Source organism: Solanum lycopersicum, chromosome 1 (assembly GCF_036512215.1).
Source record: "Solanum lycopersicum chromosome 1, SLM_r2.1".
NCBI classification, from domain to species: domain Eukaryota; kingdom Viridiplantae; phylum Streptophyta; class Magnoliopsida; order Solanales; family Solanaceae; genus Solanum; species Solanum lycopersicum.
The window spans coordinates 31208592-31223485 of NC_090800.1; the positions used below are offsets into that span (position 1 = coordinate 31208592).

A 14894-nucleotide genomic window follows, 5' to 3' on the forward strand; every position below is an offset into this window, starting at 1 on the left:
TGATATACTAAGTACTACACAAAAGATTTAGTAAATAGTGTTAATATTTAAATGAACAAATCATTTTAGTACATAAATACAATTCAAATCATACTCAAGAATTATCGAGGATCAAAATTAAGTAATTGACCACAAAAAATTGACAAACTTAAAATTATTTCATAAAATAGGTTGTCTATATCACATCTCTTAAAGTTTAGTTCTTTTTCGTATCCTACATTTTTGTTTCAAATTTTCCTTTGTTTCATAGAGCTCAACCCAACAAGAAAAATAATGAATATTTTCAAGTAGTTTCAGTTTGCTTCTACTAAAATCTGTTCATTTTAAGTAATAAAATAAATAAGCATAACTACATAGAAGAAGTTGCATTTGCTAGATTTAGAACATCAAATCATAGCTTTACTAGCATTAAAATTTGAAAACCTTTAAGAACCTTTGTAACTATAGCATAACACTGACCAATAAGGAAATGTAACTTTTTTTAAAAAAAAATAGTAAATAAAATTTAAATATCTTTTATGACTGATTTAGTTATAGGACACATTCTGGACTCTTCAAGCCTTCAACCTTAATTTAGAATAAGCAATTTCGATTTTATCTCTTTAGAGGAATTGAGAAAATGTATTATATATAGGTGTATCATCAAGAATTTGTAAAACATTCGTCTACTATGACAAATTAGCCAAATCATTTAGGGTATTCCTGAATGGACTACAAGAGGAAGTTAAAATTGATGGTACGATTCACTAAAACAATTTATATATATATATAAAAAAAGCATAGCATGCAAATCGGATTGAGAAGAACAAAAGGGGTTAACTTTCAAATAAAATTAAGCAAATGTTATATGCATACAAGCAAACATTCAATGTCTTAATATATATTACCTCAAAATAATAAACAACATCAATAGATTAAATAAAAATTTACCTATAATCAAGGGAAAAAGGAATAGAGTCCAGGAAGAGTGAATTGACACTATTAGGATTTTTTTCTTGCACCAATAATAAAGCCTAGAAAATAAATTTTGAGGAAGAAAGGGAAAATTTCGCTCTTTTTTTTTTGTAAGACTACTATGTGCGAGTCATTAGCTTCATACATAGTACTACGTTTGTGTATATTCTATGCTTCTATCTTTGGTGGAATATATATAGGCAAACTTTGCGTATATTTTATGCTCTTATCTTTGAGCAGATATATGTTTATTTAATTCTTCTTGAATAAATAAAAGATATGTAAATGTTATAATATGGTTGATATGTGTATATTCTACACTCTTATTTTTGACTAAATATATATACATTTAATCCTTGTTTGACCTTTGACTAGATATGTTATTGTTATATTATGATTAATGGTCTTTTCTCATTCAATATCAAAAAGTTATTTTTATTTATTTTATTTTTATGTGTAATGATTTAATATTTACGTATTTTTCATTCAATATTCCTACACAGGTAAAATTTATTTTAGGGTGGTCAAAATAATAATTCGTATTATGTTTACGAAATATAACAAAATAATTTTTAACAGTAACTTTTATGATTTAATTGTGTGACATCACTGTTATTGCTAGTGTTATATCTTCTCTCATCTTTTTTTCTTCAAATAATAACTTAAATATTAAAATTTTGAAGTTAAATAGAAAATTAAATAATTATACACTAAAGAAAGTATATGAAAAGAAAAGCACAGATGCCAAAAAAATAAAAAAAGATACTAGGAAATTGATCTCATCAATGATTTTACATATATTTGATCTTTTTTTTTTGTTTCATTTCATTTCTTTTTCTACTTATATAAATAAAATTATAAAAAAAAAAACTTACATCACTAAATAACACTTGCAATAGTATTGATGACATACAATAAAATCAAAAAAATAACATTACAAAACTATTTGTTATATTTCATGAATTCAATACTAATTATTATATTATTATTTTGACCATTTCAAAATAGGATTTATCTACATAGAAATATTGAATGAAAACACATAAATATTTAATCATTAGAGGTAAAAACAAATTATTATTTATATATATATTGAATGGAAAATGATCATTACTCATATTATAACAATAAAATATCTAGTCAAAGGTCAGAGGTCAAAGAAAGGTAAAATATATAAATACTCAGTCAAAGATAGGAGAAAAGAATGTACTTTAAGTTTTAAACATATATGTATTCAGTCAAAAAAAAGGAGCGTAGAATATACGTAGACTATTAATCATACATTAACATACCTAGTCAAAGAAGGATTAAATTTATATATATATATATATATATATATATATATATATATATATATAGTCAAAGATAGAAGCGTAAAATGTACGCAAGGTTAGACTATATATATCTTGTTAAAGATAGAGTGTAGACAAATTATTATGTGTGAAGTTAGAGACTCACACATAATAGCCTTCAGAAAAAAAGAGCAAAAAGTTTCTTCTTCTTCCTCAAAATCCATTCTCTAGGCTTCATTGTTTGTATAAGAAAAAGCCCTACCTAACAATGTAATTCACCATTGGACTCCAATCGACTTTTCTTCCAATTTTAGGTAAATTTTTAACTAATCTATTGATATTCTTTATTATTTTAAGGTACGAGGGCGTGTGCTTATATATATATATATATATATATCTTTTTGTCAATTTTATCTGAAAGTTTTTTCCTTCTGTTTCTTTCAATCTAATTTGTATGGTTATTGTTTTTATGTAATATTATTCTAGATTTTGATGTGTAAAGAGAAATTGTTCACATTAATATTTAAACCTAATTCCAAAATCCTATATTTTTGTGAATTAATCCAGCTTTATTTATTTTCAATTCTGAGTGTCAAATTCATTATGTTATAAGCTGTTTTGGTGAATCCTAACATAAATTTTAAGTTTCTCTTTTAAACCCTAAGAGATTTGAGTGGTTTGTAATCTTGGACGAATGTTTTGTAAATTCTTGATATTACACCTATATAGAACATGTTTGCTTTTCGTAAAAGCATAGAATTGTTTTCCCATTTCCTATATAGAGTTGAAAGTGAATTCCTTATCCTAATTAAGGCCGAAGATTTAAAGAGTTCAATTAGTGTCGTATAATTAAAACACTCATAAAAGATATTTATCATTTTTTCAATTAAAATTATTTCTTTTTCTTTTCGATAAGTGTAGTGCTATAGTCACATAGATTCATTAGAATTCTCAAATTTTAATACTAGTAAAACTATTGATTTTATGCTCAAAATCTAGAAAATGAGGAGATTTTATGAGTTGATAATATTAAAGAAAAAATTGAAACTATTTGTAAACACCTATTGTTTATCTTTGTGCGTTGAGTTCTATGTAACAAAGGGAATTTTGAAATAAATGGCAGAATCTGGGAAATGGTTGGACTCTGAGGGTTGTGGTGTAGACAACTTATTCAATGAAGGAATTTGGGGTTTGCCTAATTTTTATGGTCAATTACGTCTTTTGACCCTAGATGGGTCTATTATGAGTTAAATTCTGTTTTCTTCTATGATGTGTTAACATGATTTGTGTCATTTATTTACTTCTTTAAATATCTAGAACTACTTATCAAATCTTTTGTGTACCACTTAGTATGTTAACTTAATATAAGTAATTGTGTAACAATTACAAATATTAATAGAAGCATATTAATGATTCCAGTTATAATGAACCTTATTTCTTATCCAAATAGTTTAATAATTTTATTTTATTTTTTCTTTAATTAATTTGACAATGTTAATAGTAGTTTCATAAAAATAGTTTACATAATATTTCTCCATATAGTTTATAGATTCCTTAACTTATATTATTTCTTATTTTATGACGTGTTTGCCTTTTAAAGAAGCTGTGATAAAAAGCGTCTTATTAAAGAATTGAGGTATTACTAGTGTATTTATAGAGTGGGTGCTTGATGAACTCTTTAGGAAACAAAAAAAAACTTATCAATCCCTATAGTCGAATTTAGGTAGATCATCGATCAAACTTTTGAGCTTCATATATAAAGATCACATTACTAAGTTTATCCTCGATGTTATTCGTCTAGATAGTTGGTGCTAAGATTGATAATATGTTTCCTCTCGATGAATGACATTGATGCACAATTTGTACTTCTTTCTATATAGAAGGTGAAGAAAAAAATGTTGAATATCATTTATTGAAAGGAAACATATGAAATTTTTAATCTCAATAAAACTTTATAGATGAATAATATTGAGGGTGAACTTAGTAATCGGCCGTTCATAAAGGATCAAAGTCTGGTAGATGATCTACATAAATTTGAGTGTAGGATTTAGTAAATTCTCTCTTGTTTTTCAAATAGATTCATAAAGCGACAACTTTTAAGACTAAATTAGTGATACCTTCATTTCTTTAGTAAGACACTCCCTAATCTATAAGGCAAATGAATCTAAATGACATCGATTACATTATGAGGAAGATAACTAAGAATTCCAAGTATTAAACGATAACAATGATTTCTTCTCTTAGAAGACATCATAAACCATTCAACACTTGTAGAAAATAAGATATAATATGAGGTAAGAAATCTACAAGCTATCTAAGATGAAATTACTATTCATATTGTCAAATAATAGAAGAAAAAGAGAAATAAAATCCCAGGTTATCTGAATATAAATAAATATGCTTTACAATTGAAATCATCAACAATCTCCAATTAATATCTATGCACGATTTCATGTGCTCACCTAAAATAAAAATTATCTACATAAATTTGAGCATATCTCAATATTTTGCTATTTAATAGCGAGAAATGTATTATTGTAACTCTTTGTTCTTCCTTGATATAAAATGTATTTCACAAAATGAACATTGTTAGAATGGATGTGTTTATTAGTTTGTTGTCATTACATGTTTTAAGCATTTCTACATTTATAATCTATTAATGAATGAGTTATTGAAGTGTTTTCTTCAATTTTAGAGGGACTGAGAAACTTCCTAAGTTTTTAAATTTAATTACTAGTTATGACAAGTTATGAATATATGTTTATACCATTCACATCTAATAAAGGTTCACATATTATACTCTTTTTTATAACAAATGGATATTGAATGAATTAGAAAAAACTAAATTTTCCTTTTAAGAATTCCAAAAGTACCACACAACTTCAAAAGATTGTCTCACCCATTTTGTAACGCCACTCAACTAAAAAGATAATCCCTCTTTTCATTTAGGTCAAATCTAGTGATAATTCAGGTAGGAACAAAAAATAACTGATAATTTAAAAGTGTTTGATAAATAATTGGTGATTGTTCTAGTAAGAAAAGTAAATGATAAAAAAAAAACTCTAAAAACATGACATTTCAAATGTAATTTTGACTATTATTATTAATTTAAATTAAATAAACAAGAACATTACATTCCAATGTACAGATCATTTCTTAATGTCAATAAATGGAAAAAAAGCAATTACAATAAAGACTAAATATTATAATATAAATCTATATATATAATAAATGAAAAATATAAATAAGGTGATATGTGAAATCTCTCTATGACTTTCATATTATTTGTTTTTCTTCTTTGACCATTTTTCATTCATTTAATTTAATTTTAGTTTAAATTTCTTAAAAATCTTTCTATTCAACCATTGATCAACTTCTCATCTCCCACTATAATAATATATTTTATTTATTAGATATAATATGCATTTAGATATTCTTTTAGCTTCAACCTTTTTATTTGTATTTTTAATATCTTATTATATGGAATTAAACTCAGGCACCAATTAAGTTTGTACATACCCTTAGCTTGTCGTTGCGCTACGAATCTCTATCAATTTTAATGGTGTTCAAAATACTATTGCAACTTTTATATTTTCTCTCGTGTTTTTCTTCAAATAATTTCTTAAATATTGAAGTTGAATAGAAAATTGAATAATTATATACTAAATAAAATAAAAGAAAAGGAAAAGTTAAGTGTCAAAAAATAAAAAAGATACTAAAAAATTTGATCTCATTAATGTGTATACATTTATTTGACCTTTCATTTGTTTCATTTTTTTTCCTACTTATTGAAATTTTAAATCGTAAACTAAACATTATGAAACAAGTACATTTTAGAGGAAGGGAAAAATACTTTAGATATCTTTAGTTTTCATACTCAATATGTATATATTACCATTATTTTCTCCTTTTCATATTTATTTTTTAAATTTAAGTCAAGTAAATTTTCTCATATTAGATCGAAAAGTTTTTAATGGGAGAGAAAAATGTTTTTTACAAATTCTTCCTACTAAATAATTCTATATAGAATGTTAGAAGCATTCTGTAAAGATGATTTATTATTAACTTATAAATTAATGAGGAATTCAAAATTGATGACACTATTATTCGATAATAATCTAAGTATATTATTTAAGATCGTGTATTATTATTGAAATGAAAGAAATTCGATGTCATTTGATTTTCCTATAATTTGCTTTTCGTATAGATGTGATTGATGGAACGAAAACAAATTATATTTTTCATGTTCTGTTTTTTATGATAGTAAATCTCTAATGTAGCTTGTGTACATTTCGATATATTCACTAAATTTTATTATGCCTCGATAAAAGTAGCTATAGCTTTATTTTTTTAAACATAATTTACATATATAAAAGTTTGTCTCCTCTATATATTATGTTCCACAACTATTCAATATTTAAGTGTACATGCTTTGCTTTGATAACAATTGAGGTGGTTGTACTCTTCAAGAAAAATTATTAGTGAGAATAAAATGGAAAATGCATTTTTTTTAAAATAGTTTTGCCTCTACTCGTTTTTTTAATATTCAATCATGCTATTTTTATAAATGAATTTTTTAATATAAACAAGACTACATTTATTACGATATGAATATAAGAAGATCTTATCTTGAATCCCTTGAAAGAACTAGCTATTACAAAATAAAATATACCTAAATAACTAAACTATAATCACACCACTTTATAATAATCTTATTTGTTTCAACACTTTTTTAAATTTTGTAAGGCTGGCTTTTTTTAATACCTATAACAATAATTAACATTTAAGTATGATTTGACTTTTATGGCAAAAAACTATTCAAAAATCTTTTTTTCATTTATTAATGTTACAAAAAGATATTAAATTATTTTAATTCGACATATCATAGATATGACACTTCACTAATTAAAAGTTAATACAAATTCAATAAATTATAACTAAATGTACATATAAAGATTTGTTCAATCTCCTTGAAAATTAACTTTTTAAAAATGGAATATCTTTTACGTAGAAAGCTTTAATTATAAGTGTTGGTATATAAATTTTAGACAATACCAAATGCTAGCTTCTTCACAGTACTTTGTATACCGAGAAAAAAATCAAGAGCAACTTATAAAAATAATTATATTTATAGGGTTATTAAAGTTCAAGAGCTAAGTATGATATTTATAAAAAAAATGACTATATTTTAGCTTTTTTTCTAGCTATATTATTGTAAATATTTTTTATTTTTCTATTTATACATCGATAAAATTTTAATTATAATGAACTAATAAGGAAATTGTATTAATTGTATGAATTCAAATTAGTATCTGTATTTATTAAATTTAAAGTATTAATATATTCAAAACACAAGTATTTGTAAAAACTTAATGTATTAATAAATTAGACAAGATAAAGTATAACAATTTAGCATATGAACACGATAATTTGAAAAATGAATAAATTGTTGTTAAACAAAAAATGAATACACTAATATAGTATACATATGAATATTCTTTTGAACAAAAGATGAATATATTTGACAAATACCTAAACAAAAAAAATTAAAAAATAATAAAATGTGTATGTAGAAAAAGTGTGCAAGTATTCAAATATTTTGAAGCTTTCATACAAAGCTCTGATTTTCTGCTGTCTTCCTAACTGAATTTTTAACATAAACTCTTGCTAGGGAAAGTGGTTTTTCTTTTTGGAAAAGAACTATTTTCCCTGATGGAAATCATCTTTTATATATTCATACAATTCTCTAGAAGAAGTCTAATGTTCACATGCATTTAGGGTGATTAATGGTATTAAAATCAATTAAAAATCTATAAATAGCCAAAAACGTTTTTCACTATAATAGAGAATATGAATTCGTTTTTAAATCAGCAGTTAACTATCAGAAATGAAATGATTTTATTCCTTATAAAAGACAAATAATATTACTTCTTTCGGATCAATTCTTTTCGTTTTAAAAATTGATTAATTAATCAGACAGTAGAAATTTGAAATGTACCATTACATTTTATTTGCATTCTCCGTGTTAGAATTATCGACATCTATCAATTATAAAAAATAATATATTGACTAATTTTAGCATTGATAATTATACATAATTTATTTTACATGACTAATAAAAAATTCACCTACAAACTTGTCAGTAATTATAAAAGGTTGTCTACTATCGCTGAGACATAGTTCTATCACCTAATTATTATTTCACTAATATAATGTTATTACCCAATTTATTAGGCATATATTGACTCAATAGAGCTTCAGCTTTTAATAGATTAAAATAATAAATCAAACTACATAATTTTATTATATATAATTATATCAAGATTAGAGTATAAGTACATGTAATAGATAGAAGAATTTGTTTATTAAGATTGATCAAATATAAACTAATATCTCTATTTGGTTCGTTCTATACATAAAAATACACTAGCACAAGTAGTTGGTATTTAATCATTCCTCTACCTAAGATTGAATTGCTAGAACAAATAAACAAGAATGATAAAATTACAAGGAATACAAAATAAAACTTGTTTGGCTTAGAGGCACGTTAATACGTTTCTTGAAGATAGTTGGAGTCTCTCCTACGAGCAATCGGAAGAATAAATAACAACTCTATCTTCGGGATTCAACTAAGCCACAAAACAAGTAGCATCAAGAATGTTGCTCTTCTATTCTTGAATTGGTGATTTCACCTTTTGATCAATGTCTCACAAGTGTTTTCAAGGAAAAGTACTTTTGTTTGAATGCTTCTCTTTTTCAAACAAAAAACAAAATTTATAGGATAAAAAGTTTTTTCTTTTTTTTTTTTAATTAATAAAACTTATTAGGTTCATGAATTGGAAACAAAAAACTTATCTTTCCAAAAATCATAACGTAGAATTAAAAAAAACTTCTTGCAAATGTTTATAACATAGTTTTAAAGTAAATGAATGTTACAACTCACATTCATGTATTTGTTAATTCAAAACGGATGAATTTGTTTCAAAATTAATTGAATCACTAACTCTTACAAACCCCACTTGTTTCAAGAAATTTTATCTTTGAAAAATTCAAAAAAAAATTTGAGACATTAATCTAGCAACATGCATCAATAATGGTGGCTTTTGGACTTGAACTATTAGCTAGTGAAGGTTTTTTCTAAATCATTGACTACTTAGTGAACATATCTTGAACTAAGTGCATCATTGAATGAAGTTAGAAAAATACTCCACTCATATCACTATGTTCCGGTGAAAATCGAAATCCTTTGACACCTTACGACCATGTGTCCTGAATCTTTTTTTAGCCAAGTGCTTTAAGATTTTCCTGTTAAAATCTTATTGAAGCGGCCTCCACTTCGCACTTAGTGCGGTGAATTCATCAAGAGTAACTTTTTATACTCCGACCAAATAGTCTATGAACTTCATTAAGAGAAATTAATCTCATCCTCCTTTACACAAAGTATCGGTAAATCTATCAAGAGTATTCCTACACACTCCAATCGAAATCGATTTATAGACTTATTAAGAGAATATAATCTCATCCTTCTCTTCAGCAGGATTATCGAAAAAAATTTATCAAGAGTTTTCTTACTAACTCCAACAGAGATCGGTCTTATAAATTTATGAAGAGAAAAGAATCTCAATCATGCACATCTACTTATTTTATTTTATTTTGAAAATGAGAATTTTATTGATGTGCTGCAGAATTGTAACTTTACTTGTTTTTCCCTTTGAACCCAAGATTACATCATTAGGTAGGGTTACCATAAAGTACAATTAATTTACAATGGGATTTGTTCTCATTCCATTACAAGTTTCCACCACTAACTCTTTGTCTAACCCTTTAGACAAAGGATCCTCTAAATTAAATCTGGACTTCACATATTGAAGCGATATCACGCCTTCCTCTAATAATCTCCTGACATGATTATGTTTGAGACGAACTTGTCTCAACTTGCCATTATAGCAGTCACTTGAAGCCCGAAATATAGCAGCTTGATTATCACAATAGATAGTTAAAGGTGGTATTGGCTTACTCCATAAAGGAATATCTATCAACATTGATCGCAACCAATCAGCTTCTTCTCCAGCAGAAGACATAGCTATAAATTCTGATTCCATGGTTGAATGAGTAATACATGTCTGCTTCTTTGATTTTCAAGAGATCGCTGCTCCAGCCAAAGTGAAAATCCAAGCAGTAATAGATTTAGAGTCATTCGGATCAGAATTCCAAGTAGCATCACTATAGCCTTCAAGAACAATGGGAAATGTAGAATAACGCAGGCCAACATTAATTGTACCCTTCAGGTATCTTAAAACACGAATTAAGGCATTCCAATGTTCAACTCCGGCATAACCAATATCCGGCTTGGTACAATACATGTCATACATAAGACTCCCAACAATCTGAGAATATATCAGCTGGTCGAGAACATCACTAGAGTTCCGCATTAGTTTGATGCTAGGATCAAATGGTGTAGGAGTAGGTTTGTCATCAAAGTGACCAAATCTCTTTAGAACTTTCTCATTATAACTTGATTGAGTAAGAGTCAAGCCATTCGCTGATCTTATAATTTTAATACCCAGAATTACATCAGCTTCTCCAAGATCTTTCATTTCAAATTGAGAAGCTAGAAAATTTTTTGTTTCTTTGACTCTTTCAATATCAGTTCCAAAGATCAACATATCATCTACATAAAGACATATTATAACACCAGATTTTTCTTGAAATTTGCTAAATATACAAATATCACCACCATTGATTGAGTAGCCATTAGAAATCATTACTCTTCTAAATTTCTCATTCCATTGTTTTGGAGCTTGTTTTAATCCATAAAGAGATTTAAGAAGCTTACAAACTTTGTGTTCTTGACCAGGAACGACAAATCCTTCTGGTTGTTTCATGTAAACCTCTTCATCTAGATCTCCATTCAGAAATGCAGTCTTCTCATCCATTTGATGTATTACCAGGATATGAATTGCGACTAAAGAAATCAAGAGTCGAATAGAAGTCATTCGAGCTACAGGTGCAAATGTATCAAAATAATCAATATCTTTCAATTGAGTAAAACCTTTTTCCACCAAACGAGCTTTGTACTTATCTAAGGTTCTATCAAATTTTAATTTCTTTCTAAAGATCCATCTACAACCAATACACTTACATCCAGGAGGGTCTGATAAAATCCATTTATTGTTTGACATAATGGAGTGCATTTCATCATCAATAGCTTCACGCCAGAAAGGAGCATCATGTGAAGCCATTGCTTCAGCATAACTTTCAGGATCCCTTTCAACTAAATAGACTTGAATATTTGGTCCAAAGTCTCTTGGTTTGGCTGATCTTGCACTACGTCTTGGTTGACTTTCTTCCAAAGGTTCAACTATTTTTATTTTAAGAGTAGATATAGAAGAACTTGTATTTTGTTCCGAAGGCTCTTTTTTCTTAGGAAATATGTTCTCAAAAAAGTTTGCATGCAACGATTCAATAATTGTGTGAGGGCTTGGAGTCTCAAGATTCAAAAATCTATAAGCCTTACTGGTTTGTGAATAACCAATAAATACACAATCTACTCCTCTATATCCAATCTTAGTCAATTGTTGATCTGGTAATATAACATGAGCCAAACAACCCCATACTTTAAAATAATTTATATTTGGCTTTCGATTCTTCCAAAGTTCATATGGAGATGAATCATGTTTCTTGGAATGAATTCGATTCAAAATATGACATGCAGAAAATAAGGCTTCAGTCCACAAATTTTCAGTGATTCCAGATCCATAAAGCATAGAGTTAACCATTTCAATGAGAGTTCTATTTTTTCTTTCTGCTACACCATTTTGTTGTGGTGTATAAGACATAGTCAATTGTTTCTCAATGCCTTCTTTTTCACAAAAATCAATAAAATTTAATTTTAAATATTCTCCACCTCTATCAGATCTAATTGATTTAATCTTCAAACTCAATTTATTTTCAACTTCGCTTTATATGTTTTAAAAGTCTCAAATGCCTCATCTTTTGATTTTAATGGAAAGACATATGTATACCTTGAGTAATCGTCAATGAAAGACATAAAATATCTCTTTCCATGACGTGATAAACAATCCATCTCACAAATATCAGTGTGGATTAATTCCAAAAGTGTGGATATCCTTTCAACAGAATTAAAAGGTTTCTTTGTTATTTTACATTTACTACAAGTAATACACTTAGCAACATGATCTTTTCCACAGTCTTTAATTAATCCATTTTTCATCATAAGTTGAATGGATCTAAAATTCACATGACCAAGACGTTCATGCCATAAATCTAAAGACTCCACAATATAAGCAAAAATATTTTCATTTTCAATATTGAGTTAGAACATGTCATTTGTAGCATAACCTTTTCCAACAAACATGCCTTGTTTAGACAAAATAAATTTATCTGCCACAAAAATCATTTTAAAACCATGCTTCAAAAAAAGCGTACCTGACACCAAGTTCTTTCGAATATCAGGAACATGCAATACTTCTATCAATGTGACAATCTTTTCGGAAGTGAATTTTAGTTCAATAGTTCCCTTTTCCACAACCTTAGCAGAGGATGAGTTTCCCATATGCAAAACTTTATCGCCCCCCACTAATTCATATGTCGTGAAAGAATTTCGATTACCTAATATATGACGAGTTGCACCAGTGTCTATCCACCACTCCACTTGATCTCTCGCTACAAATGCTTCTGTGACCATTGCCATCAGTTCATTTTTTGTATTGTTATTTGCCTTTTCTTTCTTCTTTTCAGCTTTAAGAATTTTACAATCACGTGCATAATGACCAATTTTATGACAATGATAACATTCAATCGACTTAGAATTAGAATTAGTACGCTTGAAATTTTACTCTTCTTTGCCTTAAAAAATTTATTATTGGCAGGTTCCTTCTTGATCTTTTCTTCAACAACATGAGCTTTCATGATGGGCTCCCTCAAGATGTTATTGTCGCGGTATCGTGTGTCTTGTTCAATTTGCAAGTGTTGCATAATTGTTCAAGAGTCAAATCTTCCTTCTTGTGTAAAAGTTTTGTAATGACCCGGATCTAAAAGGTTATTTTCGATAATTTTGAATAGTCATTTAACAATAGTTAATTAAATTGGGAGTAATTTGTATATTATTAATAATAATTTCCCATATATATATATTAACATAAGTTATTAGGGTTGACATTTTTAGATCATAATCTAGGGGGGGGGGGGAATTAGAAAAGAACGTTTTTTTTGTGGCGGCTCTTGCGATGGTATTGCATGCGTACTTCAAGTAAGTCATTATAATTGTTAACATCTTGTTGTATTGTCTATATTGATATGAGATATATTAATGTTATTATTATAATATTGGTTATAGAAGAGAAATCAATAATCTGGTAGTGTAATTATATTGAACTTGAGGGAGTAATATTTATGGATAAAAGTACATAATTTCAGCAATAATTATTTCCTAAAATTGATCCATTATAATGGAATATCACTTGTGGTTAATATACACATGGAAGCGAGGTCGGTGACTATTCTGTATATGTGTAGTATTTTAGTTAATCTTAAGTTGAGTTAGTAACTACTTGACACATTTTTTTTATTTATCATTTTATTATAATAACAATGTTTGCTTTGATAGAGAAAGCAGAGAAATTGAATTTAATCTTATGTCAACGGTTTCTTCGTGGAAAATTGTTAATGGCTAATGTAATCATTGGTTAATGATTGTGGGTAATCATTAGGTAATTTGTGGATTTAAATGGTGGATGGTTAAATTTTTGAGTTACTAACTACATTATAAACTAAAGTTATTGATATATCGAAATTTAATTCTAAACTTGAAACTTGGAAAATATGAAAGTTGACATGTTAATTGAGATTAAATTTAAGAATTTGATTATAAATTTGAGTGAGTTCAGTGTCTAGACTAGACAAAGAGTAATATGTGTGTTGTTAGTTTCAAAATCTTATTGTTATTATTAATTTGAATAGATTGCTTTGAGTTGGAAGTACAACGAAAGGGAAGACTCAAACCCGGAGTAATTATTTGACTATTTGAGGCAAGTGAATTTCTAAACTCTTGTTAAGTGTATGAAATGTGTGTATTTCCTTGTGGTATATGTTTGGGAATAATGGGATTGGTGATGAGTTGACTTGTTCACATTGATTAGTTATAACGATGAAAAAATAAAGGGTATAACAAAAGGCAATGTGATTAATTGTTTATGTGTGATTTTGTTGAGAAAGGGTTGAAGGCTTGTTGAATCATTGTCGATGTGACTTCATGTTTGTGTGGTTGTGAACTGTGCGATGTTATGAAAATGGTCATCTCCTCATTATTTGTGTGAATTTATCATCTGCATTATTCTGAGGCATTGGTTGTGACAAGTGTTATGTGCATTGAGAAAGGATAAGTACTTAAGAGGATGTACCATTTCGAGGGACGTATCGCGCGCCGCGATGGATACTGTATTTCGAGGGACATGTTGCGCACCGCAATGGTTCTATTATCGAGGGTCGTGTCGTGCGCCGCGACAGATGCATGGACAGATATGTACCCCATGGGTCCCGGACTAAGAGACAGCGGGTGTGTATTACTAGGTCAGACAGGCATCATTATACTTTACATTGCATCACACATACTTATCATTAGTGAAC

General features: G+C 27.6%; 1 long non-coding RNA gene across 1 annotated transcript; it reads left to right on the forward strand.

Moving 5' to 3' along the window:
- Positions 1-2379: 2379 nt before the first annotated feature.
- LOC138348343 (uncharacterized) lies at positions 2380-3671 on the forward strand. Its single transcript, XR_011220871.1, has 2 exons — positions 2380-2560; positions 3370-3671. It is a non-coding gene; the product is annotated as an uncharacterized lncRNA (long non-coding RNA).
- The last annotated feature ends 11223 nt before the right edge of the window (positions 3672-14894 follow it).